Raw genomic sequence first — 25,167 nt, forward strand, 5'->3', positions numbered from 1 at the left:
TGTAAAGGTGGTGTCATCTGCATATCTGAGGTTATTGATATTTCTCCCGGCAATCTTGATTCCAGCTTGTGTTTCTTCCAGCCCAGCGTTTCTCATGATGTACTCTGCATAGAAGTTAAATAAGCAGGGTGACAATATACAGCCTTGACGTACTCCTTTTCCTATTTGGAACCAGTCTGTTGTTCCATGTCCAGTTCTAACTGTTGCTTCCTGACCTGCATACAGATTTCTCAAGAGGCAGGTCAGGTGGTCTGGTATTCCCATCTCTCTCAGAATTTTCCACAGTTTATTGTGGTCCACACAGTCAAAGGCTTTGGCATAGTCAATAAAGGAGAAATAGACATTTTTCTGGAACTCTCTTGCTTTGTCAATGGTCCAGCAGATGTTGGCTATTTGATCTCTGGTTCTTCTGCCTTTTCTAAAACCAGCTTGAACATCAGGGAGTTCACGGTTCAAGTATTGCTGAAGCCTGGCTTGGAGAATTTTGAGCATTACTTTATTAGCATGTGAGATGAGTGCAATTGTGCCGTAGTTTGAGCATTCTTTGGCATTGCCTTTCTTTGGAATAAAAACTGACCTTTTCCAGTCCAGTGGCCACTGCTGAGTTTTCCAAATTTGCTGGCATATTGAGTACAGCACTTTCATAGCATCATGTTTCAGGATTTGAAGTTGCTCAACTGGAATTCCATCACCTCCACTAGCTTTGTTTGTAGTGATGCTTTCTAAGGCCCACTTGACTTCACATTCCAAGATGTCTGGCTCTAGATTAGTGATCACATCATCATGATTATGTGGGTCGTGAAGATCTTTTTTGTACAGTTCTTCTGTGTATTTTTGGCACCTCTTCTTAATATCTTCTGCTTCTGTTAGGTCCATACCATTTCTGTCCTTTATCGAGCCCATCTTTGCATGAAATGTTCCCTTGGTATCTCTAATTTTCTTTTTTTTTTAACGCTTCTCTTCACAAGTCATTTATTTTTTATTTTTTTAATTTTTATTTTTACTTTATTTTATTTTACAGTATTGTATTGGTTTTGCCATACATTGACATGAATCCACCACGGGTGTACATGCGATCCCAAACATGAACCCCCCTCCCACCTCCCTCCCCACAACATCCCTCTGGGTCATCCCCATGCACCAGCCCCAAGCATGCTGTATCCTGCATCAGACACAGACTGGTGATTTGATTCTTACATGATAGTATACATGTTAGAATGCCATTCTCCCAAATCATCCCGCCCTCTCCCTCTCCCTCTGAGTCCAAAAGTCCACTATACACATCTGTGTCTTTTTTGCTGTCTTGCATACAGGGTGGTCATTGCCATTTTTCTAAATTCCATATATATGTGTTAGTATACTGTATTGGTGTTTTTCTTTCTGGCTTACTTCACTCTGTATAATCGGCTCCAGTTTCATCCATCTCAATAGAACTGATTCAAATGTATTCTTTTTGACGGCTGAGTAATACTCCATTGTGTATATGTACCACAGCTTTCTTATCCATTCGTCTGCTGATGGACATCTAGGTTGTTTCCATGTCCTGGCTACTATAAACAGTGCTGCGATGAACACTGGGGTACATGTGTCTCTTTCAATTCTGGTTTCCTCGGTGTGTATGCCAAGCAGTGGGATTGCTGGGTCATATGGCAGTTCTATTTGCAATTTTTTAAGGAATCTCCACACTGTTCTCCATAGTGGCTGTACTAGTTTGCATTCCCACCAACAGTGCAGGAGGGTTCCCTTTTCTCCACACCCTCGCCAGCATTTATTGCTTGCAGATTTTTGGATCGCAGCCATTCTGACTGGTGTGAAGTGGTACCTCATTGTGGTTTTGATTTGCATTTCTCTAATAATGAGTGATGTTGAGCATCTTTTTATGTGTTTGTTAGCCATCCGTATGTCTTCTTTGGAGAATTCTGTTGTTTTCCTCTAATTCTTTGCATTGATTCCTGAGGAAGGCTTTCTTATCTCTTCTTGCTATTCTTTGAAACTCTGCATTCAGATGCTTATATCTTTCCTTTTCTCCTTTGCTTTTGGCCTCTCTTCTTTTCACAGCTATTTGTAAGGCCTCCCCAGACAGCCATTTTGCTTTTTTGCATTTCTTTTCCATGGGGATGGTCTTGATCCCTGTCTCCTGTACAATGTCATGAACCTCATTCCATAGTTCATCAGGCACTCTATCTATCAGATCTAGGCCCTTAAATCTATTTCTCACTTTCACTGCATAATCATCAGGGATTTGATTTAGGTCATACCTGAATGGTCTAGCGATTTTCCCTCCTTTCTTCAATTTGAGTCTGAATTTGGTAATAAGGAGTTCATGATCTGAGCCACAGTCAGCTCCCGGTCTTGTTTTTGTTGACTGTATAGTGCGTCTCCATCTTTGGCTGCAAAGAATATAATCAGTCTGATTTTGGTGTTGACCATCTGGTGATGTCCATGTGTAGAGTCTTCTCTTGTGTTGTTGGAAGAAGGTGTTTGTTGTGACCAGTGCATTTTCTTGGCAAAACTCTATTAGTCTTTGCCCTGCTTCATTCCGCATTCCAAGGCCAAATTTGCCTGTTTCTCCAGGTGTTTCCTGACTTCCTACTTTTGCATTCCAGTCCCCTATAATGAAAAGGACATCTTTTTTGGGTGTGTGTTCTAAAAGGTCTTATAAGTCTTCATAAAACCTTTCAACTTCAGTTTCTTCAGCATTACTGGTTGGGACATAGACTTGGATAACTGTGATATTGAATGGTTTGCCTTGGAGATGAACAGAGATCATTCTCTCGTTTTTGAAATTGCATCCAAGTACTGCATTTCGGATTCTTTTGTTGACCATGATGGCTACTCCAGTTCTTCTGAGGGATTCCTGCCCACAGTAGTAGATATAATCGTCATCTGAGTTAAACTCACCCATTCCAGTCCACTTTAGTTCACTGATTCCTAGAATATCCACGTTTACCCTTGCCATCTCTTGTTTGACCACTTCCAATTTGCCTTGATTCATGGACCTGACATTCCAGGTTCCTATGCAATATTGCTCTTTACAACATTGGATCTTACTTCTATCACCAGTCACATCCACCACTGGGTATTGTTTTTGCTTTGGCTCCATTCCTTCATTCTTTCTGGAGTTATTTTCCCACTGATCTCCAGTAGCATATTGGGCACCTAATGACCTGGGGAGTTCCTCTTTCGGTATCCTATCATTTTGCCTTTTCATACTGTTCATGGGGTTCTCAAGGCAAGAATACTGAAGTGGCTTGCCATTAGCATCTTCTGTTTTCCAGTTTATAATTTTTATATCTCTAATCTCTCTTCTTAAATTCTCCATTATGACACTTATTTTATCTTTTTACTGACTTTTTATGTAGTCTCCTTAATAAATCTAAAATAGGTATTTTAGGGTTGTTATTCATCAATTCCAAACTCTGGGAGATTTATAGGTCTATAAATATTGACTGCCTTTTCCCTTCACTATGAATTTCATGTTTCAATTTATTTAGTTTAGTTAATTAATTTGCTTGTTTTCATTGTGTACTAGGTATTGCAAATGATACTTTGTAAGGACTCTAGATTCTGTTGTCTTTCTTTAAAATGGACGCGAGTCTGAGTGAACTCCGGGAATTGGTGATGGACAGGGAGACCTGGCGTGCCACGATTCATGGGGTCGCAAAGAGTCGGACACGACTGAGCGACTGAACTGAACTGAACTAGCAAGCAATTAAATATCAGTGGATCTCTTATCACTTGCAAGTGGGTTGTTTTTGCAGTTTATTTCAGTAGGTCTATTCTGATTTACCTCTTCATCTTAACATCTTAGCATCTCAGTCCCAGAGCATGATCTTACTCATAGGCCTTAACTTTCTTTGGGATCTAATGGAAAATCTGAAATATTTAGCAGATTCCTAAAATTTGGCCAGGGCTGAAGCTCTGGCTCCCCCTGACAATCAGCTCCTAAAGATTTCCTCTGACTTTTGAGCCACCTGGAGGATACTTTAACACAAAACCATGAAGATCTTATCCCTTGCCCATGCAGTTCAGGAGTCGGCAGGGACTTGATGGATGTCTGCCCTCAGTTAGGGGCTGGCTTCTTCCTCCTTGCTGGGATTCCTCCTCTTCAGATCAGCAGCTCTGGATTCCCTCAAATGTAACTCCCAACTCCTAGGTCTAAGGTGCAGTCTCCTGCTTGGACTCCGTCCTCCAGGAGCTAGAAAACCTGGTGTGTGTCCCACAGGGAAGATGGAAAATCATGGATCTCCTTTCTGTGGTTTGCTTCTTTCAATGCCACGGGTCTCTTCATTTCCTGCTGTTTTGGGTAACACTTCAGTTCAGTTCAGTTCAGTCGCTCAGTCATGTCCGACTGTTTGTGACCCCATGAATCGCAGCACATCAGGCCTCCCTGTCCATCACCAACTCCTGGACTTCACTCAGACTCATGTCCATCGAGTCGGTGATGCCATCCAGCCATCTCATCCTCTGTCGTCCCCTTCTCCTCCTGCCCACAATCCCTCCCAGCATCAGAGTCTTTTCCAATGAGTCAACTCTTCGCATGAGGTGGCCAAAGTACTGGAGTTTCAACACTGAAGAGCCTTTAAATAGTTGAGTCTGTAATTTGTCCAGAGTTTATAACTGTGGCTGGCAAAGGAGTTAATCTGACAAAACCCACTTATCTCCAGAATTGTCTTTAGTATTTGGAGAATTACAAGCAGTTTACCATTTATTTTATGAAGAAGAAATGCATGTCTATTCCCTCAAAGCTGGTCCACATCCCACCCCCCAGCCTCTGATGCTTCTCTTGATCTAAGACCCCTGACCACACTGAGCCCTGTGTCTAGTCCCCGTCTCTTGCCCAAGTTTGCACTGACATGGAGATGACTAGATAGATGGACAGGAGGGTGGCAGAAGCTGTGTTTAGGGCATTAGTGGCTTGGTATTGATTTTACATATTTTTCAGAAGATACTTTCTACAAAAATTGGGGTAAGACAGACTTTGGTGTTTATGTGTGTGCTTCTTGTTTTTTAGTCACTAAGTCGTGTCTGAGTCTTTGCGACCCCAAGGACTGTAGCCCACCAGGCCCCTCCTTCCATGGGATTTCTCAGGCAGCAGTACTGGAGTAGGTTGCCATTTCCTTCTCCAATGGGTCTTCCCAACCCAGAGATCAAACCCGTGTGTCCTGCATCTCCTGCATTGGCGGCTGTATTCTTTACCACTGAGCCACCACGGAAGCCCATGAATGTGTTTGTATCTGTGAATTTTATCAAGTTTGCCATTATTGTGTCATTTATTACAAATTACAAATATTCCTGAGACTTCTCATTAGACACTGAAATCCAGGTTATCCTTTACCCACAGCAACTCTCTAAGATCATTATAAAGACTCCCATTGTACAGACGAATAAATCAAGGTTTGGAAAGGTTGTGTAACTTACCAAGTTTGCACAAGCTGTGTATGAATCAGAATTACAGCGGCTGCCTTCCGGAGCCCAATTCCAGAATCATTTGGCAATATTTTCAGCCTTTCTGGTTAAAATATCCAAGGTGTTCAAAGTTTGACAGCCCCTAGGGGCAACCCACTCCAGTGTTCTTGCCTGGAGAATCCCAGGAACAGGGGAGCCTGGTGGGCTGCCGTCTCTGGGGTCGCACAGAGTCAGACATGGCTGAAGTGACTTAGCAGCAGCAGGGGGAAAAAGAAATTCAAATGCCATTTCATCTCCTTTAATAATCACTCAGCCAGGAGTATGTTCCACCTTCTGAATTTATAGTCATTTTTACATGTAATATCAGTTGTGTTATTAAAGTTTATATATTTGTTTACATAGATATTCCCAGAGTGAAATAAAGCTATAAGTAAAATCATAGGATATTCTACAGTGAGGATTTGCTACGATTTCCGAGGAGTTGAGGCAGCCCCGTCTCCCTTCCCCCACAGCACCCCTGAGAAATCGCACGTGGAAGTGAAGGTGGGGTTCACCCCGTGAAGGCCAGTGTGAACTACTCATTATGATCAGCATTCATCACTGTATTGTTCTCCCTATGTGGAAACTGAAGCTAATAAAACAACAAATAATTTGAAGAAATTCTTAAGTACTTAGCCCTCTAAAGTTTTTCAAATGTGCTTAAGCATTTTTAATGTACAACAGAGTATATAATTACTGGAGGTTCACAGAATCCCTGAAAGTTGTGAAAAGATGCTGCAGATTTCACAAGTAACCTTTCCTCTAACTCTTCTACCAAAAATTAATAAATATATTTTAAAATGCATCTAACTTTCCATTTACAGCTATACTGATCCCTAAATCACCACCATAAAAAAAAAAAGAAAAAAGAAAATGTCTCCATGTTCATGAACCATTCAAAAATAAATTGAACATATGGACATTGAAGGTTACATTGAACAAGCTGGGGACACATTTGCTTCCTGAGATTAGAAAATTCATTCTGTTGGCACTGAGCAATAACAGCTATTAAATACAGTGTGTAAATATTTTATGAATAAAACTCAATAATTTCAGCAAAGCACAAAACAGATGCTTAATTTATGTAATGACAAGCCCCATCTTTGTTACAGGTTGGCTCACTTCTGTGTTCACATTCAATTTCAAACACAAACCTCTCAGATTCATGTGCTAAAGCTTAGCTAATCTGCTCTCTTTACTAAAGCATGCATAATATGCCTAAGTATTGCTAATTCAGCAGTGAAAAATAAATTACACTTTTAAGCCAAACAATTAACACTCAACTTTAAATGCTGCTTGCTAGAGCAAGTAGACAGAAAGTGTACTGTTCTGAGATGTACCATCTCTGCTGAATACATCAGATGGCATTATATTAATATTTCCCCTCAAAGGTCTTAAACCACTTTATTGGTTAATTCTTCAAAGGTCAACATAAAGAATAGCTGATGAGTTTCATGACACAGAAACTGCTCATGATACCTTCATGAATACCTAGGCACCTAGTAAAATATAGTCTGCATTTTATAGGAGGTTAGACTCGCCAGGGAAGGGTGTTTCTTAGAAAATGGAAGACAGCACAGAGTCGAAAGGGTGGGTGGCCCAGGTTCCTGCGGGCTTTCTAAAGAGAGGAGGCATTCAGGCCCCACTGCCACTCACAGGATGGAGAACTCCATCCTCACTCAGCTTAGAAACCCTGCACCCTGTGGGTACCGCCTGCCTCCCTGTTTCTGACCAAGGGTCACCCCGCCTCTCCCTAAACGCACCAGCCCCGGCCACGCAGTCTCCTTGCCGCTCTCCCCACCCCTCACGGGGACCAGTGTTTCTGTGACTGCCTGTGGCCTCTGTCCTGACTCTCCTGTGATCTGAGACTCACCCTGCGCGTCTCTCTTGGAGGCCTTTCTTGACCCTCCCTGGCCTCTGCCATCAGCACCTCACCTACCTCGTGGATGCACCTGTGGGATACTGTCCACAGACCTGCTGCGCCCACAGCTGGACATGGCACACGGCCCCAGAAAGCCTGTCAAAAGCGAGAGAGCAGCATGGAAACATGTATATTACCACAGGTGAAAGAGATCGCCAGTCCAGGTTCGATGCATGAGACAGGGCGCTCAGGGCCGGTGCACTGGGATGACCCTGAGGGATGGGATGGGGAGGGAGGTGGGAGGAGGATTCAGGATGGGGGACACATGTACACCCATGGCTGACTCATGTCAATGTATGGCAAAAACCACCACAATATTGTAAAGTTATTAGCCTCCAATTAAAATAAATAATTTTTTTTAAACAGTGAGTGCTTGAGGTGCAGGCAAATGCCTCCATTTCAACCAGAATCTGAAAATGCTCACATTTATTTCTGATCGCTGTGATAGGGGTATGGCTTACAGGTGATAAGATAAGCCCACGGGTGGAAGCAGTGAGGGGTGGAAATGAGACGCTGCTGGTGCCGCTGCAGAGAACCTGCCCTGTGTGCACAGCCTCACTGTGTTGGGTGGTGGAGCCTAGAGGGCTTTGACAGCAACATGTGCCAACACGAGCAGAGGTGTAAACAGACAGTGTGCAGAGAAGTCACATTTTGCAAGAGCCTTACCAACGAGTTCCAACTATCTCCTTATTGAGAGACACGGGCTTCCCTCACGGCTCAGCTGGTAAAGGATTCACCTGCAATGCAGGAGACCCCTGATTCCTGGTTCACGGAGATCCCCTGGAGAAAGGATAGGCTACCCACTCGAGTATTCTTGGGCTTTCCCGTGTGGCTCATGCCTGCAATGAAGGTGACCTGGGTTTGATCCCTGGGTTGGGAAGATCCCCTGGAGCAGGGAAAGGCTACCCACTCCAGTATTTGGCCTGGAGATTTGCATGGACTGTATAGTTCACAGGGTCGCAAAGAGCTGGACATGACAGCGACCTTCACTTTCACTGTATTGAGAGGTACGACTGTTTATTCCTTCTTTTCAGGTTCAGCCCTGCAGCTGCCAACAGAGGCCCCAGGAGCATCCTCCCCGTCTCGTGTGCTGTGACTGGACCCCGGTGGCACACGTGGGGCCAGCTCTGCCTGAGCCAGAGTCGGATGGGCCCCAGGGGACCCTTGCCCCGACGGCTGTCACCTGTGCTCCAGCTCAGCCTGGGGGCCACAGACGCTCCATCGCCGGTTCCCTTCCTCTGCTGCCCTCCCTGCTCCTCAGCCCTCTGCCCTCCCAACCCCCCAGAGCCCCTGAGATGTGACTGAAAGTGAGCTCCAGCAGTGATGTGCAAGTACTAAGACGCCCTGCCCCCCCCCCACACGGGAGGAGTCAGCACGTAACACGCATGGGAACGGATGTCGTGCGACGCGAGCACCGTGCATAGGAGCCTGTGTTATGGTCGAGGTGCTGCTGAGTGTCAGGAGGGGTGGTCTGTCCATCTTGAATGTGAGACCACCGGGCTGGTTCGAGGAGGAGATGCCGTGGCAGGTGGGAGCAGGGGGCACCTCCCTAGGACCCAGCAGAGGCAGGGCACAACTTTAAACTGAGATGGGAACAGTACGGGCCTGACGGGTTCTGACTGAGGGCACAGCCTTCACTCTGAGACACAGTGAGGCTTCCTGGGGGCAGGGAACTGTGTGGGCTGTGTGGGCCACACCCCGTCTCCCCACCCTGGTCCTTCTTGAGTACTGATGAGGATGAAGGAATCTGGGAGGAACAGTGGAACCTGAGATCTCAAACTCCTTTCCAAGAGTCATTCTATTCAATTTGATGTAAATCATATCGCTGTAGCCGTGTGCTGTGCTCAATTGTGTTCAACTCTGCAATCCCAAGGACTGTAGCCCGCCAGGATCCTCTGTCCATGGAATTCTCCAGGCAAGAACACTGGAGTGGGTTGCCATCTCCTTCTCCAGGGGCTCTTTCTGACCCAGAGATGCAACCCACGTTTCCTGCATTGCAGGTGAATTCTTTACTGTCTGAACCATCAAGGGGTACAAGAGTCTGGGCAAAACCTAGTTTCTGTTTTGAAATGAAATATGCATGGTAAATTGAACGTAGATACTAACATAACTTTGTAGTGATCTTATTCAAAATACAAGCTTAGGCTTATCAATAAAAAAAAGAAAAGCATTTGTTTAGACTACTTCTATTGAGCTTTTAGCCATGGAAGCATAAATATTTGTTGTTTTGTCCCTTGGTTTCTTTTTTCTTTGCCTTTTTGACTAAATAGAACAGCACCAGAAGTTACTGGCAGGTACAGTAAAATAAAATCTGTGAAAATATTCAACTCAGATAGCTTTGAATCGAAATAAGTCTGAGTTATCAGACATGTCACAAAACCGTAAGGGACAGACACAATTTCTTTTTATGACGTTCTTGGGCCCAGCAAAGCCTCTTTATTACCATTTCAGTGGAACCAAGACTTAAATCAGAAATCTCAGAGGCCAGTGCAGTAAACTGTAGCTTATATAGCGGGAGGAGAAAAAATCCTCAACATGATGGTGACAGTGGAGTCATGATAAGCTTCACACATTTATCTTAATAAAGGCACTTACTCTGTTAGGCACTGTTCTGAATGCATATTTCCAATCCTTAAAATAAACCTCAGTTCCATTTTGAACACGAAGAAGACGAGCATTTGAGAGAATAAGTGAATCCCCCATGCTGTAGAGCTTGTAAATGAATCTGAACCCAGTTGTGTCTGCACCTAGGGCCCCCATCCTGAACTGACATCTGTGCTCACCCTTGATGCGTGCTCACTGTTGTCTGAACTTCTCGCCGCGGGACGCAGAGTCACGTGTTACGGGGACTCCAGCTCCTTGCTCTTGCCCACGTAGGTCCTCGTTCTTCTGAGAGTCTCTTCCTGACATTCAAACAGGAATCATAGCATCTGCCTCAAAAGGGTTCGTGAAGGTTGACAGGTAGTTTTGGAATAGAGAATTGCACCTGTGAAGACAAGATGCAATGCCTGGCATTCAGTGGGCACACAATAAGTGCCTCACCTCCTTCTGTCTTTCTAGCTAAAAGAGATTATAATAAATAAATCTTCTTCCACACCCTGCAAGGTTCCCTACCTTGGGTTTATCCCAAATAACATCTTGGTGTACTTTTCCACAAAGACTTGCATAGCCCTTTTGAGAAACTGATTTTATTCCAAGTGATTTTCACTAATTTGGTTCCCAGTTCAACATATCTAGAGAAGAGAAATTCTAATCTGTTGTAACATTTATTCCTTTTCCTGCTCTCAGGTAACTAGATTAGTATCGTTAGGATTAAGTTTGCAAAGATATGCCCAATAGGTGCCCCCAAGACAGCTCCTATTTCTGGTGTGTTTGTGTGTGTGTGTGAGAGAGAGAACAGACTACATTAAAAAAATAAATAAATAAAAGAGGACCTAGATAAGAGTAATAAGCCTACCAACTCGACTCTAAATATTTCATTACAGACTTCCTTGGCATATTTTGGGGGGTACCGGTCACATTAGGTTCCCTCAACCCGCTTTCCTTTTTTGGTTCAGAAGTCTCTATTCTTCTGTATACACAGAAAGTCACCCTGTGAGGTGTCAGATATGTTAATTAGCTTGAAGAAGGAGATTATTTTATGCTGTATACATGCTGTATACAAAACGTCATCAAAACATCAGTTTGTACATCTCAAATATGTACAGTTAAGTCAACGACATCTCAGTAAGTCTGATTTTTTTTAATTTTTTATTTTTTAAATTTTAAAATCTTTAATTCTTACATGCGTCCCCAAACATGAACCCCCCTCCCACCTCCCTCCCCATAACATCTCTCTGGGTCATCCCCATGCACCAGCCCCAAGCATGCTGTATCCTGCATCAGACATAGACTAGCGATTTAATTCTTACATGATAGTATACATGTTAGAATGCCATTCTCCCAAATCATCCCACCCTCTCCCTCTCCCTCTGAGTCCAAAAGTCCATTATACACATCTGTGTCTTTTTTCCTGTCTTGCATACAGGGTCGTCATTGCCATCTTCCTAAATTCCATATATATGTGTTAGTATACTGTATTGGTGTTTTTCTTTCTGGCTTACTTCACTCTGTATAATCGGCTCCAGTTTCATCCATCTCATCAGAACTGATTCAAATGAATTCTTTTTAACGGCTGAGTAATACTCCATTGTGTATATGTACCACAGCTTTCTTATCCATTCATCTGCTGATGGACATCTAGGTTGTTTCCATGTCCTGGCTATTATAAACAGTGCTGCGATGAACATTGGGGTACATGTATCTCTTTCAATTCTGGTTTCCTCGGTGTGTATGCCCAGCAGTGGGATTGCTGGGTCATAAGGTAGTTCTATTTGCAATTTTTTAAGGAATCTCCACACTGTTCTCCATAGTGGCTGTACTAGTTTGCATTCCCACCAACAGTGTAGGAGGGTTCCCTTTTCTCCACACCCTCTCCAGCATTTATTGCTTGCAGATTTTTGGATCGCAGCCATTCTGACTGGTGTGAAGTGGTACCTCATTGTGGTTTTGATTTGCATTTCTCTAATAATGAGTGATGTTGAGCATCTTTTTATGTGTTTGTTAGCCATCCGTATGTCTTCTTTGGAGAAATGTCTATTTAGTTCTTTGGCCCATTTTTTGATTGGGTCGTTTATTTTTCTGGAATTGAGCTGCAGGAGTTGCTTGTATATTTTTGAGATTAGTTGTTTGTCAGTTGCTTCATTTGCTATTATTTTCTCCCATTCAGAAGGCTGTCTTTTCACCTTGCTTATATTTTCCTTTGTTGTGCAGAAGCTTTTAATTTTAATTAGATCCCATTTGTTTATTTTTGATTTTATTTCCAGAATTCTGGGAGGTGGATCATAGAGGATCCTGCTGTGATTTATGTCTGAGAGTGTTTTGCCTATGTTCTCCTCTAGGAGTTTTATAGTTTCTGATCTTACATTTAGATCTTTAATCCATTTTGAGTTTATTTTTGTGCAGTGTGAGAAATGATCTAGTTTCATTCTTTTACAAGTGGTTGACCAGTTTTCCCAGCACCACTTGTTAAAGAGATTGTCTTTACTCCATTGTATATTCTTGCCTCCTTTGTCTGATTTAAAAGGCTATGTTTTTTCATAATAAATGCAGACAAAGATACACTCTAATATGCCTACAGTATTATTTTTTTTTTTAGAGTTTTGCTCAGACTTTTCAAAAGTCAGCTAGGAGAAGGCAATGGCACCCCACTCCAGTACTCTTGCCTGGAAAGTCCCATGGATGGAGGAGCCTGGTGGGCTGCAGTCCATGGGGTCGCTGAGAGTCGGACACGACTGAGTGACTTCACTTTCACTTTTCACTTTCATGCATTGGAGAAGGCAATGGCAATCCACTCCAGTGTTCTTGCCTGGAGAATCCCAGGGATGGGGGAGCCTGGTGGGCTGCTGTCTATGGGGTTGCACAGAGTTGGACACGACTGAAGCGACTTAGCAGCAGCAGCAGTAGTGGCTTCCAAACTGTCTCATCACCCTTAATGGGAAACTTACAGTTGGTACAACTTATCAGTCAGTTCAGTCACTCAGTCATGTCTGACTCTTTGCGACCCCATGAATCGCAGCATGCCAGGCCTCCCTGTCCATCACCAACTCCCGGAGTTTACTCAAACTCATGTCCATCGAGTCCGTGATGCCATCCAGCCATCTCATCCTCTGTCGTCCCCTTCTACTCCTACCCCCAATCCCTCCCAACATCACAGTCTTTTCCAATAAGTCAACTCTTTGCATGAGGTGGCCAAAGTATTGGAGTTTCAGCTTTGGCATCAGTCGTTCCAATGAACACCCAGGACTGATCTCCTTTAGAATGGGCTGGTTGGATCTCCTTGCAGTCCAAGGGACTCTCAAGAGTCTTCTCCAACACTACAGTTCAAAAGCATCAATTCTTCAGCACTCAGCCTTCTTCACAGTCCAACTCTCACATCCATACATGACCCCTGGAAAAATCATAGCCTTGACTAGATGGACCTTTATTGACAAAGTAATGTCTCTGCTTTTGAATATCTAGGTTGGTCATAACTTTCCTTCCAAAGAGTAAGCATCTTTTAATTTCATGGCTGCAATCACAATCCGCAGTGATTTTGGAGCCCCCCCCAAAATAAAGTCTGACACTGTTTCCACTGTTTCCCCATCTATTTCCCATGAAGTGATGGGACCAGATGCCATGATCTTGGTTTTCTGAATGTTGAGCTTTAAGCCAACTTTTTCACTCTCCTCTTTCACTTTCATCAAGAGGCTTTTTAGTTCCTCTTCACTTCCTGCCATAAGGGTGGTATCATCTGCATATCTGAGGTTATTGATATTTCTCCTGGCAATCTTGATTCCAGCTTGTGCTTCTTCCAGCCCAGCGTTTCTCATGATGTACTCTACATAGAAGTTAAATAAGCAGGGTGACAATATACAGCCTTGACGTACTCCTTTTCCTATTTGGAACCAGTCTGTGGTTCCATGTCCAGTTCTAACTGTTGCTTCCTGACCTGCATACAGGTTTCTCAAGAGGTAGGTCAGGTGGTCTGGTATTCCCATCTCTTGCAGAATTTTCCACGGTTGATTGTGGTCCACACAGTCAAAGGCTTTGGCATAGTCAATAAAGGAGAAATAGATGTTTTTCTGGAACTCTTTTGCTTTTTCGATGATCCAGCGCATGTTGGCAATTTGATCTCTGGTTCCTCTGCCTTTTCTAAAACCAGCTTGCACATCAGGAATTTCACAGTTCATGTATTGCTGAAGCCTGGCTTGGAGAATTTTGAGCATTACTTTACAACTTATAGAAACCAATTTTTCTGGGAAAGGATCCTTGGGGGAACTTCAGGAACACTTGAGGCAAAGCTCAGAGCATTTTCCTGGCACCTTGCCAGAGTCCAAGGATGGTTCAGATCCGTGGCTTCCAGCAAATCCCAGGGCAGGTGATGGTTGGGGGACCCCTGGCTCCTCAGGCCTGGCTCCTGGCTCCCACACGGCCCTCACTGGCCTTCCTGCCTCCAGCCTCCACTCTCCCAGCACGTTGTTGCCCTCCACCAGCTTTATTCTTCAGAAGCGTCATACAGAATCCTAAAATTATTTAAGGAAATAAAACTGGCAAGATAACAACTTCACTAGTTCCCTCTTTTACTCCCACCTCCAACATCAACAAGCATTTTAAACCCATACCTGCACAAGCCTTGTCTATCATCTAGATCAACTCTCAATGTTTTATTGCAGACTTCCTTGTCATGTTTGAGGAACACAGTTCACGTCGGGTTCCCTCATCGCATCACTGCGGCAGGCAAGGTTGTCGCATCGCTGATGCAGCCAGGTGGAGAAAAATGCTGGCACTGGAACTGCAGGACTCCAAGTGCCTGGTGTTTGTTCTCAGAATCCTGTGGACCCTCCCCACCCCCACCCCCAGATCTGCCTGCAGGGGCCGTGACCACGAGGAGGGATGCGCTGACCTCTGGATGTCCCAGGGCCGAACCATGCTCCCAGCTTCTTCACCCACTTTTCAAGTGTGCAAACCACTGATTTGGTCACAGAGCACGCGTCTCCTGAAAAGCAGACAGAGTCTAGTCCTGAAATGCACTGTGGGACAGAGGAAGGGAGGGCTCAGTGACCGTGTCACACAAACGCAACCTGCTCTGCTGACGGTTTGCTAACTTCCCCAGATGAACAGCGCTGTGTTACGCAAGAACATTGCTCTTCTGAACACAGGTTTCTTGTTAACATAATAGTCTAATCCCTGAAAAGTCTTGTAAATTTTTTACTTCCTTGGTGAATTATGAGTCCCTTGGGATTCAGGCTCTACTCATTTGCGGGAAGGATGTGCTGTGTGGATTCAGTGTGAAGATGAGCTGGTGTTGCCTGAGCATGAAGCTGCCCCCACCTCTGAGGGATGTCATGGAAAAACCGTGTCCCCACGGCCGACTCACGGATGAGAGCCCCTGCTTTAGAGAAGAAGGGATGTTCCTCAGTGCTGATGGGCTCCAGGCTCTGGGGTGGGTCCTTGAGTTCCTGGACTTCTGGATCTTCCGGAGTCCTCACTCCCTCTCTGTCATGTGGCCCGTGCTGGGCTGTGCGGGGTGGTGGCTTGTGGACCAGGAGGAGGACTCTCTTTCCCTGATTTCCATGAGTTTGCTTATGGTGTGTCTCGGCGTGAGATCCTTCGGGGTCTTCCTGCCTTGTGGTCGCTCATCCCCCTGAGTCTGTGGCTCTGGGAGGTTTCCAGGCTTTATTTCCCGGAGAGCTTGCCAGCCCCCGTCTGTCCGCTCTCGGGCGCTGGAGGATGCTGGTCTCTTGCTGGTCCACAGTCCTGGATTTTGGCTCCATCTCTCTTGAGGCTTTTCTCTGCTCTCCTCACTGGAGGCCCTTCCTCTTCTTTGGTTCACATGTCCTTTCTTCTATTGTGTCTGCTCTTTTCTGAGCTTGCTGCCCCACTGAGTTTTTGAAATGTACATTGTGCCTTTAGCTGACAGATTCTTTTGGTTCTTCTGTTCCAAGGTTTTGGGTCTTATTTGAGCATTCTATTTGGGAGTCTCCTCCCACCCAGATCCTCATTATGGTGGGCCAAGTGTAAGCTCCTGTTTCCCTAGCCTCTGGTCACCCTGGGAGATGGGGAGCCTGATCCTCTCCAGGGCCTCTGACACCAGCTGGGAGTGGCGGTGAGGGGAGCCCACTGCAGGGAGGGCGGCAGGAAGCATGCAGGATTTTCCTGCGATGCTTGGCTGGTGGAGGGGATCACTGTCTACAGCTTAGCCATCCTGCCCAACATCCCCTTTCCTGGGCATTTGGCCAGAAAATAGGCTGCTCTGGGAGCTGGTCCTCTTCGTCACTTGTTGCATTTGGGGGTTGCATTCTCTTCATTTCTAAGTCCGGGATCACTGAGCCTGGAGAACTCAGGGACTCACCACTGAGCCATCTGGTCCCAACACCAGGCAGCCTGCCTCCTGCCTCCACCTCTCAGAGCCTTCTCTGTGTGTTTACTGCCTCCACCACACCAGTGGGAGGAAGGGGAAAGCTGTCCAGCTCCATCTTTCTGAAATCAGAAATCTGCATACAATTGTTTTAAAAATCATGCCCCACCCCCCGCAAAAAAAGGATCCTCATCTCTAAACTGGGCTTCCCCCATGACTCAGTGGTAGAGAATCTGCCTGCCAAATCAGGAGACACAGGAGATGCAGGTCTGATCCCTGATTCAGGAAGATCCCCTGGAGCAGGAAATGGCAATCCACTCCAGTATTCTTGCCTTGAGAATTCCGTGGACAGAGGAGCCTGGCATGCTACAGTCTGTGGGGTCAGAAAGAGTCGGACATGACCGAGCGATTGGGCAAGCACGCACGTCTCTAAGCAAACTTCCTAACAGCTCGACATTGTCGTATTCACTGTGTGTTGGGAGACACACACCAGTGTATGCTGTTGTTGTTCAGTTGCTCGTCGTGTCCGACTCTTGCAACCCCATGGGCTGCAGCACGTCAGCACCCCTGTCCACTGGACACAGGGCATGGACACAGTACGTTTGAAGCGTCTGCAGTCGTCTCATTCCTGAAGATTGCATGCGTTCCCTTTACACTCAGGGCTTCCCTGGTGGCTCAGCTGGCGAACTATCCTCCTGCAGTACGGGAGCCCTGGATTCGATCCCTGGGATGGGAAGATCCCCTAGAGAAGGGAAAGGCTACCCACTCCAGTAATCTGGCCTGGAGAATTCAATGGACTTCATAGTCCTTGGGGTCTCAAAGAGTCGGACACTACCTAGCGACTTTCCCTTCACTTCACTTATACATTCATCACTTTTCTCCTTTCTTTCATGACATTTGTCCCTTGTCTGTCTCAGGACCTCTTGTGAACTAAGAACTCCAGGAGCAAGGCAGAAAGGCATCAGAAACAGAAGTTGTCCAGAAAGGCTTTACGTTCCTCCCCACGTCTCTGACTAACTGCTCCCACTGGGGCGAATAAACAAAAACAGTAACAGCAACTAGGCTGCTCAATTCGTGAAAAGAAAACCTGCAATGTGTCCACTTTTATACAGCAAAGAAGTCAAATGGAGCATTGTCACTAAGTGGGGTTCTCTGGAAATTAGGGAAGTGGTCGCAGCCCCCTCAATGGTTTTCCACGGTGCCGTTGGAGCAAAGAGCGGCCAGCTCTCTGGCTCTCTTCCCTGGAACGTGGTAACTGATGAGAAGGAGCCAACTGGGAGAGAGAGACACCACTAATGCTGTGATATCCATTTCCATTAGGCAGATAAACGCTGCAAATCACCCTGATGATGTGGATGCTCAAAGACGTTTGTCCGCCTGTGTCAGAGTTATGAGCGTCCAAGTTTGGGGAGCAGACCTCCGGCTCGCTGTCTGCAGGCTTGAGGGTGGATTTGATTTTTCAGCTTTTCCTAATGATGAATCCCTGAGTTGGAAGCAGAAAGGCAAATCACTGATTATAAGAGCAATGAAAGTCTCTCGGATTTACATAGACATTTACTTGTATCCTGTCACATTTTCTTAACCTCGAAACCTCTGTGCAACGTATAAATGAACTTGTCTGGAATTGTTTTTTCCCCCAAATTGCAGCCTATATTTCTGTGGCACTGATGCAATTATGCCACCTCGATTGCCTTGCAGGGAGGAAAAAAAAAAAAAAGCACAAAGCAAAACTTTGTGTATCAAGAAAATAAAGCCTGGAGAATTACCTGTGGCACACACCAACACAAAGACAGCTCCGCTTCCCCAGAAAGTGGACAGAATAAAAGTCGACAGTTTCTATTAACAGTAACAAGACAAAACACAGAGGCCCTTTATCTCTTACAATGCAAATTTATACAAGGACTCATGCTGCCCTGCTGTAAATATCAAATACCCCTCAAGACCGTAGAACAAGAATGAATTGATTTTCCCCCCAGCCTGGACCATCTGCAGATTCTCATAGCCTGGCATTATATCAATGCTAAATTAAAAATCCTACACTCGAAAACCATACGGGAGATTTGTGAGGTTCAAGCTGTTTATTCTTTAAATTATATGATTGATTTTCTATGTTCATATCTACTCTATCTGAATCATTTTTCAAGTTTATTCAATTGATTTCTTCGTGTTCTGTGTCGCTCCCTCAATAACCTTTCTTTAGTGCATATCAGCTTTATATCTGTTCTCATTTACATTTATAGGCCGAGAGCAGCTGAAAGTATATTGATTTTCTTCCAGCACTTTGGTATACAATCCCTAGTTATTTGTGATGAATGCTCTTTCTCATTTATGGTATTAAAGTTTCTGAGAGGAAACCTAATTCGATTTGCATTCGTTTGGGTCATCTGCCCTTCAGAAATGCTGGGAGCCGGTGGTGACAAAATTCATCTTGGAGCGCAGTGGAAGCCAGGGACGCAGCCAGGGAGTGAGGCTGGCCTTCTTGGGGGAGCCCATTCCCTTCCCGTGTCATCAGCCTCCTCGCGTCATTTCATAGTTTTTATTAACAGCTTCGAACCCGTGAACGCATCTCAGTCACTCAGTGTTCATCCTGAGACACCGTGTGACCTGTCAGTGACATCACCGATGGCTTGCCTGGCGAGGTGTGTAATTAATAAATAGACAATTCAGATCATTTCTCCTTACACATCATTCAAAGTCTCCATCTTCTCTTCATTTAAAAAAAGAGAGGGGGAGGGGGAAGAATTAAAGGAGAAGGAAAGCAAGCCACAAACAAATAAGACACCGGGTTCTGTAGGCTTAAAGGTTAAATGTGGGCGATTTTTGGATTTGCCCAGTAAATCAGTTTCTTAGGATGCCTGGCTAAGTCCAATAGATTAGCTAATGTCTGTGTACACACAGTATCTGTTAGTCTAATAAAGGTCTCACACGGCTCTGTTTGTATCCAGATCGTGACAAGCGCCTGGGCCCAGTTGCTCGGCACTTCAGATGAGCCCCGGGCCTCGTTTCAGGCTGCACACCTCACGCTGGAGACGGAAGTGCCCAGAGGGTCGGGCTTCACCTGTTCAGGCGGCCTAAAAACGCAGTTATGAGGTTTCATTAACAAATTGTGGGCCATCTACCAGTGAAACATTTTTCTGCGTTTGTCCATCTTTTTAAAGAAGGACTGACTTTACAATTCTCTAACACTAAAACTGAATAATCCACACGAACAGCCCTCTTCGCTTGAAAATCTCCCATTTCTTTTTGTTTCAGCCAAAGGTGCCCCTCTCAAAAGCCCCGAATTGTACACCGTTGATTGAAAATGAATACCTGACTTTAAGAGCTGTGTTTATTTGAATGGATTTCCCATTTTGGTATAAAGAGCTGTCCAGAATCTCGATTTTCACTGAAATGTGTAAACGAGAGTGAACACTTTCTAGGTAAAGTCTGCTGCTGTCTGATATGGGAAGTAGGAAGTGGACTCTTCTTAACATTTACTTTCTACAGTGACCTTGGCCAAACAATGTGGATTCACAGCTTATAGTTAATAGTAAAGTCGTTGAAATGTGTAAACAGGAAAAGTGAAGACAGTACACAGTGAATTTGTAAACTTAGATTTCTGTCTCAAGGACAATGAGACCAGAAATATCTTTTTGAAAAAGGGCAGTTCATTTGCTCCCTTGTCTATTTAAAAAGGTAGCTTAAATATTTTCTTTTCTACCCATCGTGTCTTTTTAAAGATTCATTTTTTATTTTTTTAAGTTTTTGGACCATGCTGCATGGTAGATAGAATCTCAGTTTCCTGACCAGGGATCTAACCCATGCTCCCTGAGTTGGAAGCACAGAATCTTAACCACTGGACCAAGTCCATTTTATTTTTAAAATTTTTGACCATCGTGTCTTTACCTGTTTTTTTCTTTTATTTTTAAATATGCCTTCAGTATTACTGAGGTTCTCAGGATGAAAGGTGGCTGTCCCTGGGTGGTCCTTTGAGTCTCTGCCATCAGGGAAAGCTGCCAGAGAGAGGAGGGGACCCCATGGGAGAGAGCTCAGATCTGGGGAGGCAGCCAGGATCTCTGGTTCTCAGCCCGCTGGTCCAACATCCCCTCAACTGAGAAGCTGAGCAGTTCGCCTGAGCGGCATGTCTCTCACTGACTGAGAAGCCTGGGTTTGAAGGTGCCTGTACTCCATGAGGGTCTGAACAGACTTCACAGCCAGCAGACACACAACCTCCCTGCTCCCAGTCTGTGGAACCTGAGGGCGAATCCGTTGCATGCGTTAGCCTGTCCAGAGCATCTTGGGTAGCATTGCCAGTTTTTGCTGAGAGCTCCATGGGCCTCAGTTTCATGCTACACACCGCGCTGAAAGGCCCTTAAGGTGGACTCAACCCGTCAGGCATGCATGTGTGATAAGCTGCTCCAGTTGTGCCCGTCTCTTTGGGTCCTTATGGACTATAGCCCGCCAGGCTCTTCTGTCCATGAGGTTCTCCAGGCAAGAATGCTAGAGTGGGTTTCCATGTTCTCCTCCAGGGGGTCTTCCTGACCCAGGGATCAAACCCAAGTCTCTTATGGGTCCTGAATTGGTACTTTACCACTAGCACCACCTGGGAAGCCCCTCAACCTATCACTGAAGCTTGATTATCAGTAAGTGACAAGGACGTCTCTGGGAAGGAAGGGTAGTAACTAAGCCTGTCATGATGTACAATAACGTGTCAACAAGTTACGCATTTCCCAGAGGCAGTGTGGGCTCCTCTCTCAGAGAAGTGCCCTGGGCTCCAGCTTGGATTTAGGAGCCTCTCCTGGTGTCTGACCATCATCCCTGCCCTTACTGAACCTGCTTGATCTGCTCGTCCTCCCCGACCCGCCTGGCTGGCCTCCCCACTGCGAAGTCCCTAACGCCCCAGCAGGACTGCATGCCCCGGTCAGCCCCGAGGATGCCCCGCCCTGCACTCTGCCTCTGTCCTATCTCCAGGGAGCATCCTCATCCCCCGTCCAGTTTGCAGCAGAGGAGCTGGCCCCCCCTCCCCAGAATGTCTGCAACAGACCTTTATTCACGGATTGAAGCTTCACTCTAGATCACCAGATGATGCGGCGGAGACTGTCGGAGCACGCTGTGTTATCACTGGGAAACTGTATCCGGTGCGTGCGATACCTGCAGACAGGCGAATCATCTGACTTTGGTGAAGTGGCTATAACTCAGGGGCCTCCTCTATGTCCATATTCATAACTAATAACTGATTTCCTTTGGTTGAATAATGGTGATTTTGTTAGGTTATAATTAGCATACAGTAAAATTCATACCTATTAAATGTTCAGCTTAACGAAGCTATGAAATGACGTCATCGTGGAGAGGGCATCTCCAACACCAGGAAGTTCCCTCCAGCTGCTCTCGGTGGATCTCTGCTCCCACCCTGAGCAACCACTAGGGAACAATTTTCTGACTGTGTTCCATGCAGGTCACATGTAGGAAAGCTGTCCATCAGAATGCAGAGTGACCCCTGACTTGTGCTTCAGAGAAGGCGAAGATTTTCATTCTTTCTGCATCATATCTAGCCAAAAAGCTGATGGCCTCTCAGTAGCCTGTGCGAGACCCTGAGACCTCATCTGTGCGCGTCTCTCTTCCTCACATTAAACGTCCGTCCAGCCACTGGTTCTAACAGTTGGTCTTCCTAATTATTCTAACTCTCTGCCCTCCTCTGCCCGTCCTCACTTACCCAGGTCAAGTGCCTCTTCTCTGAATAAGACAAAATACAATTTTCATTTGCCTTCCGGGAGAAAAACCTCGCATGGTCTTTTCACACAGGAAGCTCCCTGGCGGGTGGCCTTCCTCTTTCCTCCCCCTTTCTTTCTTTCTTTCTTTCTCCCTTTCTCCCTCCTTCCCTCCTTCCCTTGCTCCCGCCCTCCTTCTCTCTCTCTCTTCCTTACTTTCTTTTCATGCTGGAGTTGCCTGCTTACTGATCTCAGTTCTGAGCTGTTGGGCCCGCTCTTCCCACCCACCGTCCTGACGTGAGCTGTGGCCCCCCGGCCCCTGCCTGACCTCCCACCCGGGCTCCAGATCCCAACATCTGACTTCAGGCTAACAGGCCCTCCTGGCGCTCCACCTGCCCCTCAAATATTCTACAGCCCGCTGCTTCCCCCATCTCCTTCTCGCCAGGATTTCCAGTTAGGAAAGGGCATGCCTGTTCCGCTAACAGGCACACCTCACACCACAGGACATCGTCAGCCCTGGGTTCTGGCCCGCCCTCCTGCACTCCTGCGAGCAGTCTCCCCAGGGCGCAGACGCCCCTCCTCCCCTCCCCAGGCCCCGCCCCCACCCCAGAACCTGTCTCTGCACACAGATCCACCAACGTCTAAAATAAGAGAAATATCCCTGCAGAATTCATTACTAAGCTGGAATGGACACACGAGCAAGTGGAAAGAGAAAATGTCTTATGAAAATAAAAATTAGAGAAGTAAAATAAAGAGACAAAAAGGAAAAAAGAAAAATGGACCAATGCTGAAAAAAAAATTTCTAACAAACGTATAAATGAGTCCATTAACAAGGAAATTCTAGAAACAAACTCTGTAATTCAAGAAAACTCTCCTGAAATGATCACCATTTTTTAAAAATTTGAAGCTACCTATTGAAAGCATACAAATGTGTCTGAAAATGGTAACTTAGAATGCCCAAAATTATGACTCATTCTAGTCAAAGAAGAAATCAGTTGGGAATTGAAACCAAAAGACAAACTGCATTACAAAGTAAAAAGTAGATTTTCATGAAACTTTAACAGCCAGGTTTATGCTCCAAAGGACTTCCCTTGTGGCTCAGATGGTAAAGTGTCTGCCTACAATGCGAGAGAACCGGGTTCAATCCCTGGGTTGGGAAGATCTCCTGGAGAAGGAAAGCGCAACCCACTCCAGTATTCTTGCCTGGAAAATCCCGTGGATGGAGGAACCTAGTAGGCTACAGTCCATGGGGTCACAAAGAGTCGGACACGATTGGACTTGCAAAGAGTTAGTTATGCTCCAAAATGGAGCAACATATTTAAGGAAACAAAACAAAAGAATATGAATCAAGAACTTCCATCTGTTCAGATTTGCTCTTAAATGTAAGGACAACAGGAAAATGCTTATCAACATACACATAAATCAGGAATATTGCTTCCATCAATCTTTTCTGGAGGATCTATTGGAAAATGAATTTCAGATTATTAAGATGACTGGAAAGACATTGACATGAGTGCTAGTGGTGAGCCCTAAATACGTAATTCCTTGTGGAGCGGAAACTGAATGGAGTTAAATGGGGTGGAAGGAGCACAGTAGCTCCGGGCTCTGACAGTGGAGGTGCGGCTCAGCTACACAGGAGGTGGGGAAGGGGACCTGGGCTGGATCCTGCCAGGAGGGTGTGATGCTGAGACTGCTGCGTGAACCAAGAAAACGCCCTGGTCAGAGCAAACAGCCTCTTCCAACACCACAAGCGACGACTCTGCACATGGACCTCACCAGATGGTTATTACCAAAATCAAGTTGATTAAATTCTTTGCAGCTGAAGATGGAGAAACTCTATACAGTCAGCAAAAACAAGACTGGGAGCTGACTGTGGCTCAGATCATCAGTTCCTTACTGCAAAAGTCAGTAGACTGCAGACTTAAATTGAAGAAAGTAGGGAAACCCACCAGGCCATCCAGATATGACATAAATCAAATCCCTCATGATTATACAGCAGAAGTGGCAACTAGATTCAGGGATTAGGTCTGGTAGACAGAGTGCTTGAAGAACTATGGACAGAGGTTTGTAACATTGTACACGAAGCAGTGACCAAAACCAACCCCAAGAAAAAGAAATGCAAGAAGGCAAAGTGGTCGTGTGAGGAGGCTTCACAAACAGCTGAGAAAAGATGTGAAAGGCAAAGGAGAAAGGAAAAGATATACCCAACTGAATGCAGAGTTCCAGAGACTAACAAGGAGAGATAACAAAGTCTTCTTAAGTGAACAATGCAAAGAAATAGAAAACAACAGAATGGGAAAGACTAGAGATCTCTTTAAGAAACTTATCGATACCAAGGAAACCGTTCATACAAAATGGGCACAACAAAGGACAGAAAAGGCAAGGGCCTAAAAGAAGCAGACGAGATTAAGCAGAGGTGACAAGAATATACATAAGAACTATACAGGAAAGGTCTTAATGACTCAGATAACCATGATCCTGTGGTTGCTCACCTGGAGCCAGACATCCTGGAGTCCGAATCAAGTGGGCCCTAGGAAGCATTACTGTGAACAAAGCTATTGGAGGGGATAGGATTCCAGCTGAGCTATTTCAAATACTAAAAGATGATGCTGTGAAAGTGTTGCACTCAATCTGCCAGCAAATCTGGAAAACTCCACAATTGCCACAGGACTGGAAATAGTCAGTTTTCATTCCAGTCCCAAAGAACAGCAATGCCAAAGAATGTTCAAACTACCACACAATTGTGCTCATATCACATGCTAGCAAGGTAATGCTGAAAATCTTTCAAGCTAGGCTTCAACAGTACATGAACTGAGAATTTCCAGATGTACAAGCTGGATTTAGAAAAAGCAGAGTAGCCAAAGATCAAACTGTCAACATCCGTTGGATCATAGACAAAGCAAGGGAATTCTAGAAAAACATCTACTTCTGATTCACTAAATATGCTAAAAACCTTTGACTGTGTGGACCAAAATGAACAGTGGAAAATTCTTCAAGAGATAGGAATACCAGACTACCTTACCTGCCTCCTGAGAAACCTGTATGCAGGTCAAGAAGCAACAGTTAGAACTGGACATGGAACAATAGACTGATTCAAAATTGGGAAAGAAGTATGTCAAGGCTGTATATTGTCACCCTGCTTATTTAACTTATATGCAGAGTACATCAGCAAA

This window comes from Ovis canadensis, chromosome 23 (assembly GCF_042477335.2).
Source record: "Ovis canadensis isolate MfBH-ARS-UI-01 breed Bighorn chromosome 23, ARS-UI_OviCan_v2, whole genome shotgun sequence".
Lineage (NCBI taxonomy): Eukaryota > Metazoa > Chordata > Mammalia > Artiodactyla > Bovidae > Ovis > Ovis canadensis.